At 38.9% G+C, this 20,911-nt stretch overlaps 1 pseudogene; it reads left to right on the plus strand.

The window, feature by feature from the left end:
- The first annotated feature begins 224 nt into the window (after positions 1-224).
- Positions 225-882, plus strand: LOC102869237 (annotated as a pseudogene).
- The last annotated feature ends 20,029 nt before the right edge of the window (positions 883-20,911 follow it).

Genomic DNA, 20,911 nt, shown 5'->3' on the forward strand with positions numbered 1-20,911 from the left:
AGCGTCATCATTTTTACCTCCAAGAAGCACTCTGGCTGCACTTTCTCCAAACATATCCATTTGTTCTTTTGTCAATCTATGGTATATTTAGTGCATTTCTCCAACACCACAATTCAAAGGCATCGATCCTTCTGTCATCCTTAGTCATAGTCCGGCTCTCAGATGCACAGCAAGTAATTGAAAAGACCATGGACTCTTTTCCGGTTACTGCCGCGCTAGGAACCATGAGCAGCAAAGTCTCTTCCGACACCCTCTACGAGGCGGTGCGGGAAGTCCTACACCGGAACCAGCGCAAAAGCAGGAAGTTTTTGGAGACGGTGGAGCTGCAGATCAGTTTGAAGAACTATGACCCTCAGAAGGACAAGCATTTCTTGGGGACCGTCAGGCTTAAGTCCACCCCACGCCCCAAGTTCTCAGTGTGTGTTTTTGGGGATCAGTAGCCCTGTGATGAAGTCAAGGCTGTGGATAATCCCCCACATGGACATCGAATCACTGAAAAAGCTCAACAAGAATAAGAAACTGGTCAAAAAGCTGGCCAAGAAGAAGTATGATGCCTTTTTGGCCTCTGAATCCCTGATCAAGCAGATGCCAAGAATCCTAGGTCCAGGGATAAATAAGGCTAGCAAGTTTCCTCCTCTGCTGACCCACAATGAGAACATGGTGGCAAAAGTAGACAAGGCGAAGTCCACCATCAAATTCCAGATGAAAAAGGTCCTGTGTCTGGCAGTGGTTGCTGGCCATGTGAAGATGACAGATGATGAACTTGTTTATAACACCCACCTGGCTGTCAACTTTCTGGTTTCACTGCTAAGGAAGAATTGGCACAATGTTTGGGCTTTGCACATCAAGAGCACCATGGGCAAGCCCCAGTGTCTTTATTAAGGTACAGCTCAATAAATCTTACTGTTAATACCAAAAAAAAAAAAAAAGAAAAGACTATGGCCTGAGTCAGGCATACCTTAGTCCTCAAACTGACATCATTGCCCTTCAGTAATTTGAATGGGTACCTGACTGCAGAATTTCCCAGCGCAGTACATCACCCAGTCTCCTGACAGCTGGTACCAAGTGTAATGATTGTGGCTCCAAGTAGAATCAAGTCACTGACAGTCTCAATCCTTCCTCCATCTGTCATGATGTTGCCTATTAGTCCAGTGGCGAGAATTTTGTTTTCTTGATGTTGAGATACAATCCATATTGGAGGCTGCTTTCAGAAAATGAGGTGTCATTAACCAATTCAAAAACAACAGTGAGATAACTACTGTTGTTGTTGGAAAGACTATTCCTTAAAAGGGACATCTTGCTTGGAAGTTTGGGATGTCAGCGAAGGAGAGAAATTCCCCCAATGAGATGGATTGTCATGGTGGCTTCAGCAATGGGCTCTAGTTTGTCAGAGATGATGAGAATAGGACAGGACAGGACAGACAGGACTCAGGTTGGCTGCTCACAGGGTTGCTATGAGTTAAACTCAATGGCATCTAACAACAACTGAGAGGCAGACAGACTGTCCTTTGTCCTTTGAAATAATGTCAATGGTATAACTGAAAATATTTACTTAAAGATTTGTTCTTTTATTATAAGATATAAGATCTAAGATCATAACTTTTGGGTCCTCTGATCTTAAATGGAGACTGAAAAATACTGTGCCAAATACTACTAATTTAACTAATAAGACCATGTGCACAGGGAAAAGTTAATCATTTAGAACAGTTGATTAAAGGGTTCAAAAAGGAAAGAAAAAAACACACTGAGAGAAAGTTAATCAGTAATGATTGGGGAGGTTTTTTTGACAAAGTACCTGAAACCTACTAAGATTCATTTCTCACCACCATTGTCATAGAGAAGATCTTGATGATGAATGACTTTAGCTGATTATAATAGTGTATAAATAGTAATATAAATTCAAATAAATGTGTCATACGAACTTAAGATATTAATAAATGAAGCAATGATATAAAAGCCTCACTCACTTGCTCATTGTGATAATCTGAAGGGACTCATAGTTGACTCTCCATTAGGTTTCTGAGGTTGTAAATTGCATGAGAGGAGAACGAATATTTTTTTCTCTCATAGAACTGTTGGTGAATCCAATTTTAATTGCTAGAGAAGTATGGTCCTTGAGTTAACCGTATAGCCCTGTCTAAAGAAAGCAAAAGGCCATAGAGGCACAGGGCCATGAGTGTCTCTCTGAAATTAGGGAGTAAGAAAAGCACAGCCTTTCACCATCCCAGGGCAGAAAGTAGACAAAGAGCTCACGTTGTTGTTGTTGTTAAGTGCCATCAAGTCGTAGGTGACTCATAGTGACCCTATGAACAAAAGACCTAAGTGCTTGCATAACTTTCATCCTTTATCCCAGTTCATAGGGTTTCCGGAGGCAAGCTATTTTGGAAGTGGATGCCACTCCTGCTTCCAAGCTTGTTTTAATTGGGGAGCTCCACCAAACACTGTCCACCACGGGTAACCATTATCCCATTTGACATATCAGTGTCACAGTGTTTGGCTTCTCAGCAACCATGAGATACCTCTGTTCAGCAAATGGACAGACCAGGGCTATATGACCTCGAAGAATGTTTCACCCAAAACAAATAAAACCAGGCCTGAGGGCCGTGGATTAAAGTCACCCGCCTTTGGCTTGGTAGCGTCACTTTCTGTCCACTGAGCCCATAACACAGCCTAATGGTGCCTCTAGAGCTCTGGCAGCAGAGGCTCATTTACTCATTGCTGACCCACAGACTTACAGTTATGGAACCAACAATGGTGTTTATTATGGAAGTGAGTGGGGGAAGGCAAAGAATATCACTCAATCCAAGTTCAGGCTTTAGCCCGACAGTTCCAGACACAATTCCTCAATAAGTCCAGGTTCTAGTTTCAGTTCAGCAGTCAAATCCAAATCATCCAGCAAGATTTGCCTCAGAACAGTTATAAGTCAGCTTCTTCTTCAAACATCTGGCAAGAACAGCCAAACTTTCACTGTGGCCAAAACAAATGCAAGAAGCCTTAAGGTCACACCTTGCCACTGTTTGTCCACAGCAATGCCACAGTCTCTCCACCACCAGGGTCTCACACTCACCAGGGTCTTGCCACCACAAGTCTTGCTCACCTCAAGTCTTGCTGCCTCAAACCTTTCTGTTCAGTGTGGGAAGCATTCTTCTCTTATCCTAGTCTCACAGCTGATGTTGATTACAAAACCATGTGTTTACAGTTGAGGTAGCTAAGGACCAGAGGCTAAAAGGCTAAATAATAATAATACTAATACTAATACTAATACTAATACTAATACTAATACTAATAATAATAAAGCCAACGTTTAGTCTAATACTACAAACCCCTTAGAGACTGCACCACTTGAGCTCCCTCTATAAAGGCCTTGAGAGGGGATATTTGGGAACTCTGTTGTTTCTACCTAATTTTTCAATAAACCTAAAACTACTATTTAAAAAAACTGCAAGTTTATTTTTTTTATTGTATTCTTTTACGTGTACTGTCAAATCAGATCTGACTGGTACAGGAGGAAATTGCCCCCTCCTGCTCAAGCAGAGGATCTGGTGGATTTGAACCACGTACGTCTGGAATTACAGTGCAGCGTCTTGCCACTAGGCCACCAGAGCTCCCTGTAAGTTTATTTTTTTTAAATAAAAAGTAAAGGGCCATCTCTTTATATGTACCCTCTTTTATTTCACTTGTCCATAGCTTGGTTTACTCAGAGGGACCCTGTGGAAAACAGATCAGAACTCTAAACCATAATCAGAACAGGTCCTTATTCATAGCACTAAACCAATCTCTGGGTAGTTCTGATGGCCTAGTTGTAAAGAGTTGCGCTGCCAACCAAAGATATGGGTTTGAATCCACTAGGGATGTTTACAGTAAAGCCTTCTGTGTTTTTTAATTGTAATTTTAATGGAAGTTTACAAAAAAGTTAGATATCCATTCATTCATTGTTGTACATTTTCCTCCTTCTCCCCTAGTTCACTTAAAAAAAATCATTCATTGTTGCATAGTTTTCTCCCTCTTGCCCCCAGACAACTATGCTGTGCACCTCTTATTCTGGACTGTAGTCATTCAAATAATGCCTAATCATACGTTCCTTTTCAAAAGTTCTTTCCTTCATCTGTTCCAGTGCAGTGTTCATTACAAAAAAGCCTTCGTGATTGATTGCCTCTTCAGGATTCTAGCATCAGGCTATTTCCATGCGAAGTTAAAAATTAACACTTGAATAAACTTGAATCAATTCAAGTCTCTTGACGTCATTAAAAAGCTAAGTAACAGTTTAACCCAGAATGTAGAATCACCCTTGCATATTGTGGTCTTTTAAAAATTATCCACAACCATGTTTATTGCTGTGTTGTTCACAATAGCAAAGAGATGGAAACAACCCAAAAGCCCATCAACAAATGAACATATAGAAAAACTATGATATAGTCACACAATAGAATACATTGCAGCACTGAAAAATAACAAACTTGTAAAACATTACACACCATGGGTGACCCTGGAAGATATAATGCTGAGTGAAATGTCTCAGTCTCAACAGGATAAATACTGCTTAACAACACTGTTATGAAGCAAGACTGACATGAGGGTCTGGGAGGAGAATAGAAAAAGAGTGGACAGCTAATGGACACTGTATTGGAACAGATGAAGGAGGGAACTGTTTAAAAGGAATATGTGATAAGGTATTATATGTAAGACAATGGTCCAGAATAAGAGGTGCATCGTGAAGAGGACTGGAAGAAGGGAAGGAAAAGGAGGAAGGGAGAAACTGTAACAACAAACAAATAATATTTTTTAAAAAAAGTAAACTAGAGAGGAGGAAGTGGAAGGGAGGGAAGAAAATGTAGAACAATGAATGAGTGAAAAAAAATCCAATCTTTCTGTAAACTTTTCTTAAAATCACAAGTAAAATAATTTTTTTTAAAATTTCACAAATAAGAATAAAATGTGGAGAGTGAAAAAAAAAATCTGTGCAAGACCAAATGGACAACTGCAAAATGACATAGGCGAAAAGTTGGAAGACAAGAAGTTTAAGTCAATGGAGTAAAATTACATGGATAGAAATAAAAGGATGTTGATGTAATGTGAAGAATCTAGCCAATATCACTGACCACTATACTCAGAAAATGCTGAATGTGATTGGTTTTTACTGTGCATATTTTTACCAATGACAAAGCAATAGATTATTTTTTAAAAATAACATTTAGTGATGAAGAATAGAAGGGCCAAGTTCATATATATCATGCATAATTTAAGAAGCATATGGGAAAGCCCAGTAAATACTTTGTAGTGGAGATTTAATTGCAAGCCATACCTTCCTTTCAGTGATTAAAATCCAATGAGCTTCATTTAACCCTCACAAAAACTCTATGAGGACATAAAAGGACAAAAATTGATGATCTCACTAATATATCTAAATTTGGGGGGAACATTTTTCTACAGCACTCTTCTGTCAATTTGCTGTGCTGAGGTAATCTGTGTTTGCTGGGATGCTGAACCTTGTACCATTGGGGTTTCGAATACCATAATGGCTGCCCATGGTAGACAGTGTTTGGTGGAGCTCCCAGTTTTAAGACAGGTTTGGAAGCAGGAGTGGCATCCACTTCCTAAACCACATGCCTCTGGAGACTCTATGAACTTGGAGAAATGATAGTTATAGAAAGGCCTCAGGTCCTTTGTTCATAGGGTCACTATGAGTCGTACATGACTCAACAGCAATCAACAACAACAAATTAGGCAAAGGTATAGAGACAAAAGTATATTTGCGATCAACATTCGAACGGAGCAAGGCAACACTGAATGGATTAAAATCCAGAATGGTATGTGTCACGGATGTATCTTTCTCCTCTGCGTGCTGAGCAAATAATTCATGAAGCCATACTCTATGCAGAGTGATGCTGCATAAGGATTTGAAGAAGACTCATGAACAACCTGAGTTATTCAGATTACACAACCTGGCTTACTCAAAGTGAATAGGACCTGAAATGTTTGCCACAGGGGATTAAAAAAAAAAAGATTACAAACTTCAATATGGATTATATCTCAACATCAAGAAAACAAAGGTCATTAGCAGTAGGCCAAGTGGCAACATCATGATAGATGAAGAAAGGACTGAAACTGTCAAGAATTTTGTTTTGCTTGTATCAACAATCAACACTTTTGGTACTAGCAGTTATAAGAGCAGGAGACATATTACTATAGGGAAGTCTGCTGTCAGGGATCCCTCCAAAAGAACTGAGGAGCAGTGATGTCAGTTTAAAGATGAAGGTGCCCTTGATTCAGGCTATGATCTTCTCAATCATCTGTTATGCATCAGTGAATAAGAATGACAGAAGAAGAATTGATGCCTTTAATTTGTTGTGCTGGAGAAGAGTGATGAATTTCCTATGGACTGTCAAAAGAACAAACAGATATGCCTTGGAAAAAGAGCAATCAAAGTGATCATTGGAGACAAGGATAGTGAAGCTTCATCTCACATCCTTTGGACATGTTGCTAGGAAAGGCTATTCCTTGGAAAGCATTATCATGCTTGGAAAGGTGTAAGGTCAATAAAGGTAAAGAAGAACTCCAATAAAGTGAACTGACATGATGAGTGCAGCAATGGGCTCAAATTATCCAAGATGATGAGAATGTCACAGGACAGGACAAGATTTAGATTTCTTGTCCATATGGTTGCTATGAGTCGTATTTGATTTGATGGCACCAAACAATCACCATGAGGGTTTGAGAATGGAGAATTACTGCTAAAGGGGCACTCGGGTTGTGTTTAGAGTGTTGTAAAACTTTTGGAAATAGATAATGGTGATTATTACAGATAGTTAATGCAATTAATGCTATTGAATTAAAAATGGTTAAAATGCAAACTTTTCATATTTCTTTTGCTACAATATTTCTTTAAAAATCGAATGAGTTCCTTTTATGCTTTAGATATTCTTTTTCATTGCCTGCACTAGTGACTCTGCACAGGCCATTAAACATTGGCCTACAGAGACTAGAGTGTTAGTGGACAATGATTAAAAGCTCTGGCTCTAAAGTTAGAACACTAGGTGACCTTAACTTCTCCTCTAAATTTGGATGTCACTTATCCTCTATATTCCTCATCTATAAAACATTAATAATATTATCTAACATACTATTTTAAGAACTACATACACTGTAAGCTTTGGCACATGTAAAATGCTCAACTATTGTTTGCTAATAATATAATAATAATGGTCATTATTATCAGAAATGACAGAAATTACTATTTATTGTTCTGTAATTATGGAAATAATGTGGAATTTTTATAATATAATATAATAAAGTGAGTCAGGTCTCACATTAGCCTGTACTGTTGTCATTGTTATTAGGTGCCATAGAGTCAGACCAACCCTTCAGCAGGTTTTCAAAAACTGTAAATCTCATGACGGGAGATTAGCCTTCTTTCTCCCATGGATCAGTGTGGATTCAATGATATACCTTTGAGTTGACAGTACAACTCCTTACCATGAAGCCACCAGAGCTCCTTTTGTTGTTGTTATATGGCGTTGAGTCACTTGCGACTCATAGCAACCCTATGTGCAATAGCCCTAAACCCTGCTCTGTCCTGTACCAACCTCACTGTCTCCCATTACCCCAATCACTGAATCGATCCATCTCATCAAGGGTCTTCCCCTCCTGCACTGTCCCTCCACCCTCTCAAACATGATGTCCCTCTCTAAGGACTGGTCCCTCCTTATAGCATGCCCAAAGTATGTCAGACATGCTTCAGAATTCTTGCCTCTAAGAAGCAGCCCGGTTTTACCTTCTCCAGCAGTTAGTTCTCCTAGCAGTCCATGATATATTCAACACTCTTCTCTAGCACCACAGCTCAAAGGCATCAATTCTCTTTCTATCATCCATAGTCACTGCCCAGTTCTCTGACACATAGCACACAATTGCGAAGACTGGCCTAGATCAGGCGCATCTTAGCCTCCAGCCTAACAATGTTGCTTTTCAGTACTCTGGAGAGGTCCCTGACAGCTGACTTTCCCAATGCAATTTGTCTCTTGATTTCCTGGCTGCTGTTACCAAGAGTGTTGATTGTGGAAACAAGCAAACTAAAACAATCTCGATCTCTTCACTATCCATCCTGATGTTGCCAGTCGGTCCAATGGTGAGAATCTTTGTTTTCTTTTTTTAAAAATTATTATTATTATTAATTTTAATGAAAATTTACAAAGACCGGATTTCGATTCATTCATTGTTGCACTTTTTCCCCCTGCCAAACCTCTCCCTCACACAGTTCACTCCTCTCTTTGAAAAGTAAAAGGAAAATTCTTTCATTGCTATACAACCCCTCCCCTCCAGGTCCACTCCACTATGTAGCCTGGACTCCTGTCATGACAAAAACACCTAATCACATATCCCTTTTAAACAGTTTTCTCCCTCACCTGTTTCAATGCAGTATACGTTATTTATCCCATCTTTCTCAGTCTCCCCTAACCTCTATGTCAGTCCATTTTACAATAGTGGCACTATGCAATATTTGTCCTTTTGTGACAGGGATATTTCACTCAGCATAATGTCCTCCAGGGTCACCCATTTTGAATTCTATTGCATGAGTTCATTGTTTTTCAATGCAGCATAGTATTCTATTGTGTGGATATACCACAGGTTCTCTATCCATTTGTTTGTTGATGGGCACTTAGGTTGTTTCCAACTCTTTGCTATTGTGAACAAAACTGTATGTATCTGCTTAGGTGGAATTTTCTTTGGTGTAGAATCTTTGTTTTCTTGATGTTGATCTTCAATCCATATTGAAAGCTGCAGTCCTTGGCCTTCTGCAGCAAGCACTTTAGGTCCTCCTCAGTTTCAGAAAGCAGAGCTGTGTCATCTGCATAAAGCAAGTTGTTGATGATTCTTCCTCCAGTTCTGATGCCACATTCCTCCTCACACAGCCCAGTGTCTCAAATGATCTGTTCTGCATACAGATTGAAAAGGTATGGAGACAGAATACATCCCTGACAGATACCCTTCCCAGTTTTGAACCATGCAGTGTTTCCTTGCTCTGTTCTGAAGACTGCCTCTTCGCTCAAGTATAGGTTTTGCATAAGCACAATCAAATGTTCTGGGAATCCTATTTTTCTTAGAGTCAGTTCAAGAGATACTAGCCGCATCATAAGAAACTGGCATCATCAAGGGCTGGATAAGGGGAGTGAGGTGTTGAATGGTGGAGGCAGAAGTAGAAAGGGATGCTGGTGGAGAAGGAAAGGGGTGGGTCAAGACACACATCACAAGGGTGAGTAACAACAATGAATTTATCAGTCATTTCTCTAATTGGGTAAATGTCTTTCATCTGCTCCTTTCTGTAAAATGCTTGTCTGTCAGATATTATTATTGTTGTTATTATTATTATTTATAAATTAAGACACACTAGGAAGAAGGACTGGCCATCCACTTCCTAAATAACAGGCCTTCGAAAACCCTATGTACAATAGAGCTTCCTTTAGCCTGTACTAAATGACGTATTTACTCTGTAAGTAATTGGTGGAGAGTCATCACATCTTAATGACAGTTCCTGCTTATGTGATTTCCAGTTTCTGGGTGGAGAACTATTTATCAAAGCCAAGGACTGTGTGTTCTGTTACTGTGTCATCTTTATTCAATCATGAAATAACTTCAGTGTCTGTCAGGGACCTCCTATTACTCAGAAATTCTGTTATTTCACTGTTGAAAACATTGTCTGGTTCAAAATTAGGTGTGCAAGTAGGGTTAGCTGACGAGGAGGAAAATTAGGCCTCCACCCATATAGATCATTACATCTGGAAAACTCTGTCCCTAAACATTTTAACCTCAATTCAAACACACATATCTTGGATTCTATAGTTTTTAGATAATGTTATGTCTTGGGTTTTTTCCCTTCCAGTGGCTTCAAAATATTTCCAAATATCTGTTTTTCACTTTTATGAATCCAGTTGATACTGTGTTCTCTAAAACTTTTTTGTCTTGGTCCTCATTAACTTATACCCTAGAACTGAATATTTTTCCATAGAGTTTTGTTCCCATCTTCCCATTCCCATTCACTTTGGATGCTATAAAGTATATTACAAAACTAGCCATTTCTTTATGGACAACTCTCCCTCTAGCTGAATGATTGACACCCTACATGTGGTTGCCAAGAGAATATTTTAGTTCACTTCTTACATTTGTGTTCCTCTTCCTGTTAAGTAAGAATGGCAAAAAACAAAACAGAAATGAAGACTTGTCAATGCAAGTAAAGAAAGAGACTTATTAAGGAAAATATTTTGCAAAGGGTATTTGATGAGACTCATCAGACAAAAACCAGGATTGACATGAGGGTTGGGGGGAAACTGAGAAAAGAAGGGATAAATAATGAACACTGCATTGGAACAGATGAAGGAAAGAATTGTTTAAAAGGAATATATGATTAGGCATTATCTGTACGATAACAATCCAGAAAAAGAGGTGCATAGCAAAGTGGACTTGGGGGAGAGAGGAAATTATGATGATTTTTTTTTTCTCTAAAAGTGAACTGGGGGCATAGAGGGGGAAATGTGCAATAATGAATGAATGAAAACCCAACTTACCTGTACATTTTGTTAAAATCACAATAAAACAGGAAAGAGTGATAAGGAAAAAAAAAGGCTCTGGAGGCAGGGAAAGGATATTATGTTTACTCATAGAGGGTGTGGGTTTTTGGAAAGTGTTTACCTACCAAATGTAAATGCCATCTATTCTCAGGTAGTTAACTTTTGCCAATTCCTTCAGTGCAGCTGGAACCTCTCCCTCATTACCTTTGGTTCTGGATCATATCCTTACTGAACTCAAGGGGTTCTTTCCATAGTCAGTCCCCAATAAGACAAACGGAATACAATATCCATAAATGCACTTTATTACAGATCTGTGGAGGACAGTGGGTCCTGGCCTCAAAGACTGCCTCCCCTTCTGGGAGTGGTCATGGCCTTATATACTAGGGTGAAACTCCAGCTCATTTAACTTTTGTTAGTAAAAAAAGGTAATTTCTACATCTGAAAAGGACAGTTCCCATCTATGTATCAGTAATTTAGGAAGGCCTCAGTTCTCTTCCTGGTAAACAGGCAGATTAAGATACAGTTTGCATATGACTGAAGAACCAGGATAGATGCATTTCCTCTTCTGGTAAACAGATCAAACTACTCTACCTGACTAAAGACAGGAAACAGAGAATTCAGAGGCTATGCAACTAGTTTTGCAGGCTGAAGAAAAATAACTCTAGTTTTATAACTGATACTTACATAAAGAATTTTGAACTTATTAATACCACCCTATAATTGATACCTGTATGGAGAATTCCTAACTTATTAATACCACCCTATCAATAGCTGCTTTCTGTAATGCTTCAGTGTAGGTAAGTTCTTTGTGTATTACTTCAATCTTTTGACACTTCTTGCATCATTCAAGATTTTGCCCATTGAATCATCTCTCAGAATTGCAACTTGAGGCTTGAATTTTTTTCAGTTCTTTCAACTTGAGAACTACTGAGCATGTCCTTCCATTTTGATTTCCTAACTCCAGCTTTTTGCAATTTCCATTATACTTTGCTTTGTCTCCTCTAGCTGAATTTTGAAATCTTCTGTTCATCTCTTTTATTTAAGCCTTTCTTCTCTTTGTTTAGGCCTTTCAATGTTCTGGGGCAATTTTCAGAGTCTCTTCTGACATTTACGTTAGCCAGTATTTTCCTCCTTGTCTTTGTAATGACCTTTAATTTTATTTCCCCATTTTAAAATTATAATTCATTTTAATGAAAGTTTACAGAGACCTTGGATTTCCATTCATTCATTGTTGAACTTTTCTCCCTGCCCAACCTCTTCCTCCCCCAGTTAGTTTTTCTCTTTGAAAAGTAAAAGAAAAATTCTTTCATTGTTATACAATCCCTCCCCCCATATTCACCCAACAATGCAGCCTTCAATCTGGACTCCTGTCATGACAATAATACCTAATCACATATCCCTTTTAAACAATTCTCTCCCTCATCTCTTTCAGTGCAGTATATATTATTTATCCCAACTTTCTTAGTCTCCCCCAACCCCGATGTCAGTCCTGCTTTATAACAGTGGCATTATGCAGTATTTGTCCTTTTGTGACTGAGATTTTTCACTTAGCATACTGTCCTCGAGAGTCACCGATTTTGCATAATATTTCATGAGTTCCTTGTTTTTCAATGCAGCGTAGTATTCCGTTGTGTAAATATACCACACCTTCTCTATCCATTTGTTTGTTGAGGGACACTTAGGTTGTTTCCACCTCTTTGCTATTGTGAACAAAGCCTCAATAAATACGATTGTGCATGATTTTTCATTTTCTTCATGGATGATATCTTTTATATCATCCTGATAGGGTGGTATTAATAAGTTCAGAATTCTCTATATATGTATCAGTTATAAAACTATGTTGTTGTTGTTGTTGTTGTTATGTGCCGTTGAGTCGCTTGCGACTCGTAGCGACCCTATGTACAAAAGCCCTAAACTCCTCTCTGTCCTGTGCCAATCACACTGTCTCTGGCACTCCCATCCCAATTATCCCAGTCACTGAATCAATCCACCTCATAGAGGGCCTTCCTCTCCTGCGCTGTCCCTACACCCTCCCAAGCATGAAGTCCCTCTCTAAGGACCGGTCTCTCCTCACAACATGTCCAAAGTATGTTAGACGGAGCCTCAGAATCCTTGCCTCCAAGGAGCCACACGGTTTAACCCTTTCCAGGATGACTCTGCTTGTTTTCCTAGCAGTCCATGGTATTCTCAATAATCTTCTCCAGCACCACAGCTCAAAGGCATCAATTCTCCTTCTATCCTCCTTGGTCATTGTCCAACTCTCTGATGCATAACAGGTGATTGCGAAGACCATGGCCTGTATCAGACGCACCTTAGTCTCCAAAGAGATACCATTGCTCTTCAGCACTTTGGAGAGGTCCCTAACAGCAGACTTTCCTATCACAATATGTCTTTTAATTTCCTGGCTGGCTGCTGGTGTCAAGAGTGTTAACTGTGGAACCAAGCAAACTAAAGCTGTGAACAATCTCTTCACCATCCAGGATCCTGATGCTGCCAATTAATCCAGTGGTGAGATAGTTTTTAAATAAAGATGGAATAGTCTAAAGGTCATATTTTGGTTCTTGTGGACTTATCTTAGTTTTCTTCATTTTCAGCTTTCAAATGAACACTTTTTTATTTGGTCCACAGTCTGTGCCCTTGTTTTAACTGTTGATACTGAGGTTCTCCATCAACTTTTTCTATACATGTAGTCAATCTGATTCCTTTATGGTCCATCAGGTGAGATCCTTGTGTATAGTTGCCATTTATATTTTTTTTAAAAAAAGCCCCAAGTGCAACAATGAATGAATGGAAACACTAAGTTTCTGTAAACTTTCATTAAAATAAAAAAAATAATAATAAAGCCCCAGGAAATTATAGAACATCAATTGCCATCCTTGAACTAAGAGAAGTAGCCCTGACATGCTCTGTAGTCTATATCCAGAAATTTGAAAGATCTAATCAACTAACTGAAAGATATCAGATTTGTTCCTATTCATAAAAAAAATTGACCTAGCACAGTGTGAATATCATTGGACAATACCATTAATATGACAACAAGTGAAATCTTGATGCAATTATTAACAAATGGCTGGAATAGTACATTTACAGGGAACTGCCAGAAATTCAAGTTGGATTCTTGGAACAAGGGATATCATATGGATCTTAGTGGAAAGCAGAGAATACAAGAAAGATGTTTATCTGTGCTTTATTGAGCATGCAATAGCCTGTGTGGATATTAACACACACAAGTTATAGCTAACATTAAGAAGAATGAAAATTCCAGAACAAGTAATCATACTCAAGTGAAACCTGTACATAGACCAGGAATCTATCGTGCAAACAGAGCAAGGAAGCAATATATGGTTTATTTATTTATTTATTTATTTTGCAATATATGGTTTAAAATCAGGAAAAGTGTGCATTAGGTGTTGTATCCTTTCTCCTATTTAATATGTATTTGATGGATATACTGAGCAAGTCATTAGAGAAGCTGGACTGTATTAAGAAAAATGTGGCATTGGGATTACAAGAAGATTACTCAGCAGTCTGGGTTATACAGATGACACAAACTTGCAGAAACTGAAGAAGATTTCAAAGGTGTGCTAAACAAAACCAGACTAAAGCTTTCGAAAGGGGTTATATAGCTCAACATCAAGAAAGCAAAAATCCCTCTGATGGGATCATCATCATAAATGAAGAAAAAATTGAAATTGCCAACAATTTTTAAAATTGTGGTTTTAGTGAAAGTATAGAGAAAGGATAGGTTTTCATTCATTCATTAATACATAATTTCCTCCCTCCCTAGCTCCCAACGCATTTTGTAATGCATGTCTTCTTCCAGATTGCCAATTGTCTTACATATAATATCTAATTATCCATTTCTCTTAGATAGTCCTTTCATTCGCCTAGTCCAGTGTGACTCTTTTAGATATGTACCACTGAGCTGTCTGGAGTCAGCCCATAGCTGACCCTCCAGAAGATTTTATGAGGTAATAAATCACACAGGAGAAGTCTGTCCATCTTTCTCCCATGGAGCAGCTGATGGGTTTGAACCTATGCCTTTGGGTTGGCAGAACAGTTCCTTACCACTAGGCCACAAGAAGTCTCTTTAGGAGTGAAAGATGAGGTTATCATTAGAAAAGAGTTATATTTAATATTCTAATGTAATTTCATTTTCTATCCATTATTTTCCTGTGTTTCCTCACACATTCTATTTTTATAACCGTGGTTTTATGCAATATTTGTCTGTTTATGACTGAGATATTTCACTCAGCCTAATGTCTTCTAGACTCATCCATGCTGTATAGTGTTCTATAAGTTAATTGTTTTTCACTGCTCTGTAATATTCCATTATGTAAACGTACCACAATCATTCTATCCATTCATTTGTTAATGGGCACTTGAGTTGTTTTCTTCTTTTTGCTACTGTCAATAATGCTTCCATAAACATGGATGTGCATAAATTATCAACACTTTCCTTTTACCTGGATCCACAACCAATATCTAGAGTAACAGCAGTCAAGAATTCCAAAGACAAGCTGCACTGGGAAAATTCTCTCTCAAAGATCTGTCCAAAGTGCAAAAGAGCAAGGTCATCAGTTTAAAAATGAAGGGCGTCTGATCTTCACCTTAGTATTCTCAGTTGCTTCCTCTGCACTTGAAAGTTGGACAATATATAAGAATGACAGAATAATTGATGTCTGAATTATTGTGGTGACAAAGAGTACTGAATATACCATGTACTGCTAAGTTAACCAAGAAATCCGTCTTAGTGGAACTGCAACTAGATTGCAAAATAGAGGCAAGGGTGGTGAAACTTCATCTCACTTACCTTGGGCATATTTTCAGGAGGAAGCAATCCTTGGAGAGAGACATTTCTGTAAGGTAGGGCCAAAGAAAGAGAGGAACAGCAGAGGGTCAGGGGAGGAGAGGAAGACCCTCAGTGAGATGGATTGACTCCACAATGTGATTGAGCAAGGAAGAGATCATGAGGACAGGATAAGGCAAGGTTCAGATCTGCTGTTCATAGAGTCTCTGTGAGTTGTAGAGTTGTTGATCTGACATCTGACAACAAGAACCTCTAAGTAGCCAAAGTACCCTATAATTCTGGGAAGAGCTTTTAGGTGCCATGCATGTAACCCCTGGTTATCCTTTTAAATTGAAGCCATCTTGAAAAAAAGAAAACCTATAGCACATGAAAACCTGCCAGAGGGTCAGTGATAGGTCGGTTCCGACTCAACAATACACAACAACAACAGCATATGTCCTGTGATGAGTAAAGAGCTAACTGGAAAGGCTCCATGTTGGAGGCCAGTTTCTTGAATCTACTAATTTGCATAATATCTTTTTTCCTAAAGATAACCCTACCTTTCCCTCCTAAGAGAGCTCTGGTGGTATAGTCCTTAGGGCATTTCCCTGCTCAAGTTCAAATTCCCAGGAGCTCTGTGTGAGAGAGAGATGGGTAATCTCCTCCCATGTAAGTTAACAGTGAAAATCCACTTGAGGGACAGGTATGAGATGGTCCCATCTAACTTGCAAGTATCTACTCAGAATCTTCTCTTGATGAGACAAATTGGGGAAACCCCTATCTGCAAAAAGAGGTAGGAAATTCCCACTTCTTAGATGCATACATGTAACTAAAACTTCTGCTTTTTTCCACTCCAACCCTTGTCTCTAAGACTGTTTCTTTAGCAGCAGGTGGTAGAAACATGTTTTTCTAGTAATTAACTGGAGGCAGATTGAGGACAAACTGGAATCTATGAAGACAACCCAGAACCTTGTCTCAGTCCTCACCATCTTAAGGCTCTAATTCAGCTACACAGATGACCTATAACAGAAGTTGTTTGTTCTTTTGAAAGTCCAGGGGATATCCAGCAGTCTTCTCCAGCCTGACTCAAAGACATTAGTTTTTCTTCTGTCATTTTTGTTCACTGTCCAGCTTTCTGATATGTAACAGGTGACTGAAAAGATCATGGCCTGAATCAAGTGCACCTTCGTCTTTAAATTGACAGCATTGCTCTTCAGTATTTTGGAAATGTCCCTGACAGCAAACCTGTCCAATGCAATACACCTCTTGATTTCCTGACTGCTGGAAACAAAGGAGTTGCTTATTAATCCAAGCAAGATGAAATCATTGACAACTTCAATCTTTTCTCCCTCTACCATAATGTTTATTGTTGGGCCTTTGGTAAGGATCTTAATCTTCTTGATGTTGAGATGTAATCCCTACTGAATGCTGTAGTCCTTGATCTTCTGCAGCAAGCATTTCATATCCTCCTCACTTTCAGCAAGCAAAGTTGTGTCATCAGCATAATGCAGGTTGTTGATATTCTTCCTCCAATCTTGATGCCACACTCCTCTTCATGTCCAGTTTTGCTAATTATTTCCTCAGCATATAATTAAACAGGTATGGAGAAAGGATACACCCTGGAGGACACCCTTCTTGATCTTAAACTACGCAGAGTTTCTTTACTCAGTTCCCACAACAGCCTCTTACTCTAGATATAGATTCCACTTGAATACAATTAAGTGTTCTCGGATTCCCATTCTTCTCATTGTGAGCCATAATTTGTTCTGCCAATCATGACTCTCCCCTCAAGTCCTCCAATGAACTTTGGCAAAGGTTCTTAGCTCAGGTTCCATAGGGCAACTCCAAATTCATCTCTACCTCATATTGTGTCTGGATTTCTTCTTTAGCTGCTTCCCTCTTGCGGGTCTGGCTGGAGTAAGAACCTCTGATCCTGAGGGCATGCAGCTTTCTCTTGCTTCTTATTTGCTGGTGGTGAGAATCTCAAAATTTGATGCTGAATCGGCTTAATTTAGTGCCAAGAGGAGCCAACCCCCTTGAAGATAGGCTAACACGCCCTATCCACGTATTCCTGCACAGCCACATGGCAAAATGAAAGTCAATGGCTAGGGAAGCCATGTTGAACAATAAACCCTTAATACCACATTTGGGTTCAGATCCTTTGTTCATAGCATCACTATGAATCTCTGCTCAATGGCAAATAGCAATAAAATTTTTTTTAATCTGCAAACATAGCACAAATTATCTATTATTATTATTATTTATTATATGGGGAATCACATAATTTTCAATAGGAAATATAGTTTACTTCTTGAAGATCTTTCAAAAGTTAAAGTAAATTTTAAAAAATGTTAAATAAAAACTATGAGCAGGAAGCTGTTGTCTGAATACAGCAAGGGAATACTGCATGGTTCAAAATAAAAAAGGAAAGGGAGCTCTGATGGCCTAATGGCAAGTTGTGCTGCAATCCTGAAGGTGCATCGTTTGAATTCACCAGATGCTCTGCTGGAGAAGAAGTGGTAATCTCTCTCCTGTGTCAGCTGGATCTTACTCGATGGTACACAACAAGAAAAAAAAAAAAATTAAAAGAAAATCAAGAAAAGAGTGCATCAGGGATGTACCGTTTCTCCAAACCTTTTTGATCTAGATACAGAACAGATAGTTCAAGAGGCTGGACTTTATGAGAAGCATGTGGCAACAGAACTGGAGGGAGATTCATCAACAACCTATGTTATGCAGATTACACAACTTTGCTCTTGTTGTGTAACTGAGGAGTTCTTAATGCTCTTGCTTCAGAAAATCAAGAACTGCTGCTTCTATATAGAAGGCATCTCAATACCAAGAAAACAAAAATCTTCATCACACGAAAAATAGGCAGCATCATGATAAATGGAGAAAAAATTCAAGATGTTAATTTGATATTGCTCAGATCCACAATCAACACCCTTGGCACCAGTGGTAAAGAAATAAAAAGATCAGTTATATTGGGAAAGTCTGCTGTCAAGGACTTCTTCAGAGTGCCAAAGGGCAAGGATATCAGTCTAAAGACTATGATGTACTTGATCCAGGCCATGACCTTCTCAATTGCTTGCTATGCATCTGAGAGTTAGACAATGACTAGATAGAAGAATTGATGCCTTTGAGCTGTGTTACTGGAAAAGAGTATTTAACATACCACAGACTGACTGCCAAGAAAACAAACAGGTCTATTTCCTGGAGAGGGTGAAACCAGGTTGCTTGTTGGAAGGAAGAATTTTGAAACTCCATCTCACATACATTGCACCTATTGTTAGGACAGACCGTTTCTGGAGAAGGACATGATCCTTGGAAAATAGGTCAGCGCAAGCGAGAAAGATCCTGGATGAGATGAGATAGACTGACAGTGACAATGGGTCAGGTGTATTAGAGAGGGTGAATTTGTCTCAGGATAGGGCAAAGTTTAGAGCCATTGCTTATAGGGTTGCTATGAGTCATAATTGACTCAACAGCACATAACAACAGCATTCTAAGTAAAAAAATAACATGATATTGGCAAAGATTAATTATAAAAGTTTGAAAAATTAATTTCACATGAATTTTCATGAAGAAATTTTTTTAAGTGTTTTATTTTGTGTTATGTGAATTTTCTCTCAATTAAGCAAGCAAACCATCAAACTGAAGGCCAAGGACTGGGGGAAAGCAAATGGCAACTGAGAAGCCACAGATGATCTTCAGGGAAGCTGTTCCCTTAGAGAAAGGTGAGGAGGATGAGGGTACATGGGTGCCATCGGAGGGAGCAGTGTTGAGGTCAGACAGGGCTCAGAAATGCCTAGAATGTTGGTCATCTGCCTAGGGGAAGTGAGGGTTCAGTGAGCACACTTTTGGGCAAGAAGAAAAGGCCAGAGAGACACAGTGGAGTCCAGGTGTACCTGGGCACAGCAAGGAGGAAGAAGAGTAAAGTCTGAAGTGACGGCAGGTGGGTGAGCGCTGCAGTAAGAGAAGAGGAAAAGGGGCTAGAATGGGCCAGAAGGAAGTAAGCGGCGAAAAGCCACGGCCGGGAAGATGATGCCCAGGGAGCCCGGTCTTCTTAATCAGAAATTAAAACTATTTAAAAGATGAAGGGGAAAACCCAGTCTTTTCAGAAAACTCTATCATAAATTGAAATCCAAATGCAAAAGAATGAAGGTCAGAACAACTGAGATATCATCTCACCCCAGTTAGAATAGCAAAATTTAACAGAACAGCAAGCAACAAATGCTGGCGAGGTTGTGGAGAAACTGGAACCCTTATTCACTATGGCTTGGAGTGTAAAATGGTGCAACCACTGTGGAAAGTGGTGTGGCGCTTTCTCAAAGAGTTGCAAATAGAGATACCATTTGACCCAGCAATTCCACTACTGGGAATATACCCTAAAAGAGACCATAACCAACACCCAAGCAGATATATGCACACCCATGTTTATTGTGGCTTTGTTCAAAATAAGCAAGGAGTTGGAAACAACCTAAGTGCCCATCAACAAATGAATGGATAGAGAAACTGTGGTATATTCCCACAATACTACACTGCATTGAAAAACAAGGAATTCATGCAATATTATTCAAAATGAGTGACCGTGGAGGACATTATGCTGAGTAAAATGTCTCAGTCACAAAAAGACAAATACTGCATTGTACCACTGTTGTAAAATGGGACTGACATCAGGGTTGGGGTGAGACTGAGAAAAACTGGATAAATTATATATACTGCATTGAAACAGATGAGGGAGAGAACAGTTTAAAAGAGATATATGATAGGATATTATGGTTATCACAAGAGTCCAGAATTAAGGTTGTGTAGTGGAGTGTACTCAAGGGGGAGGGGCAGATTGCATACCAATGAAGGAATTTTACTTTTCAAAGAGAGGAGCGAACTGGGAGGGAGGGGTGGGAAGGGAGAAAAGTACAACAATGAATGAATGGAAATCCAAAATATCTGTAAATTTCCATTAAAATTAATAAAATAAGATTAAAAAAAGAATGAAGTTGTATGTAAGCTACATACAAAATAAACTGAAAATAGACCAGACCACAGACCTAAGTATAAAAGTAACAACTATAAAATATTTCCATACTTTTCATAACCATTAATTTGACAAAGATTATTTTTTTTTGTTTTTTTTTCAAAGATTATTTTTTATTGTTTAATTTTTTTTTATTGTGGCAAGATACATATAAAAGAAAATGTACTATTTAGCAAAAAATTCTTCACATCAGCAGTCAGGAAATCAAAAGATAAAGACAAATTGTGTTAGGTAAATCTGCTGTCAGGGACATTTCCAAAGTACTGAGATGCAACGATGTCCGTCTAGAAACTAAGACGCGCATGATCCAGGCCATGGCCTTTGCAACTAGTTGCTATGCATCAGCGAGCTGGACAATGACTAAAAGTGACAGAAGAAGAATTGATGCCTTTGAGATGTTGTGCTGGAGAAGAGTCTTGAACATTTCATGAACCACTAAGAAAACAAATAGGTTTGTCTTGGAGAGGGTGAAACCAAGTTTTCCCTTGGAGGCTAGGATTTTGAAGCTCAGTCTCTCATATTTTG

Source organism: Elephantulus edwardii, unplaced genomic scaffold, assembly GCF_000299155.1.
Source record: "Elephantulus edwardii isolate Elephantulus edwardi_28Jun2011 unplaced genomic scaffold, EleEdw1.0 scaffold00167, whole genome shotgun sequence".
NCBI classification, from domain to species: Eukaryota; Metazoa; Chordata; class Mammalia; order Macroscelidea; family Macroscelididae; genus Elephantulus; species Elephantulus edwardii.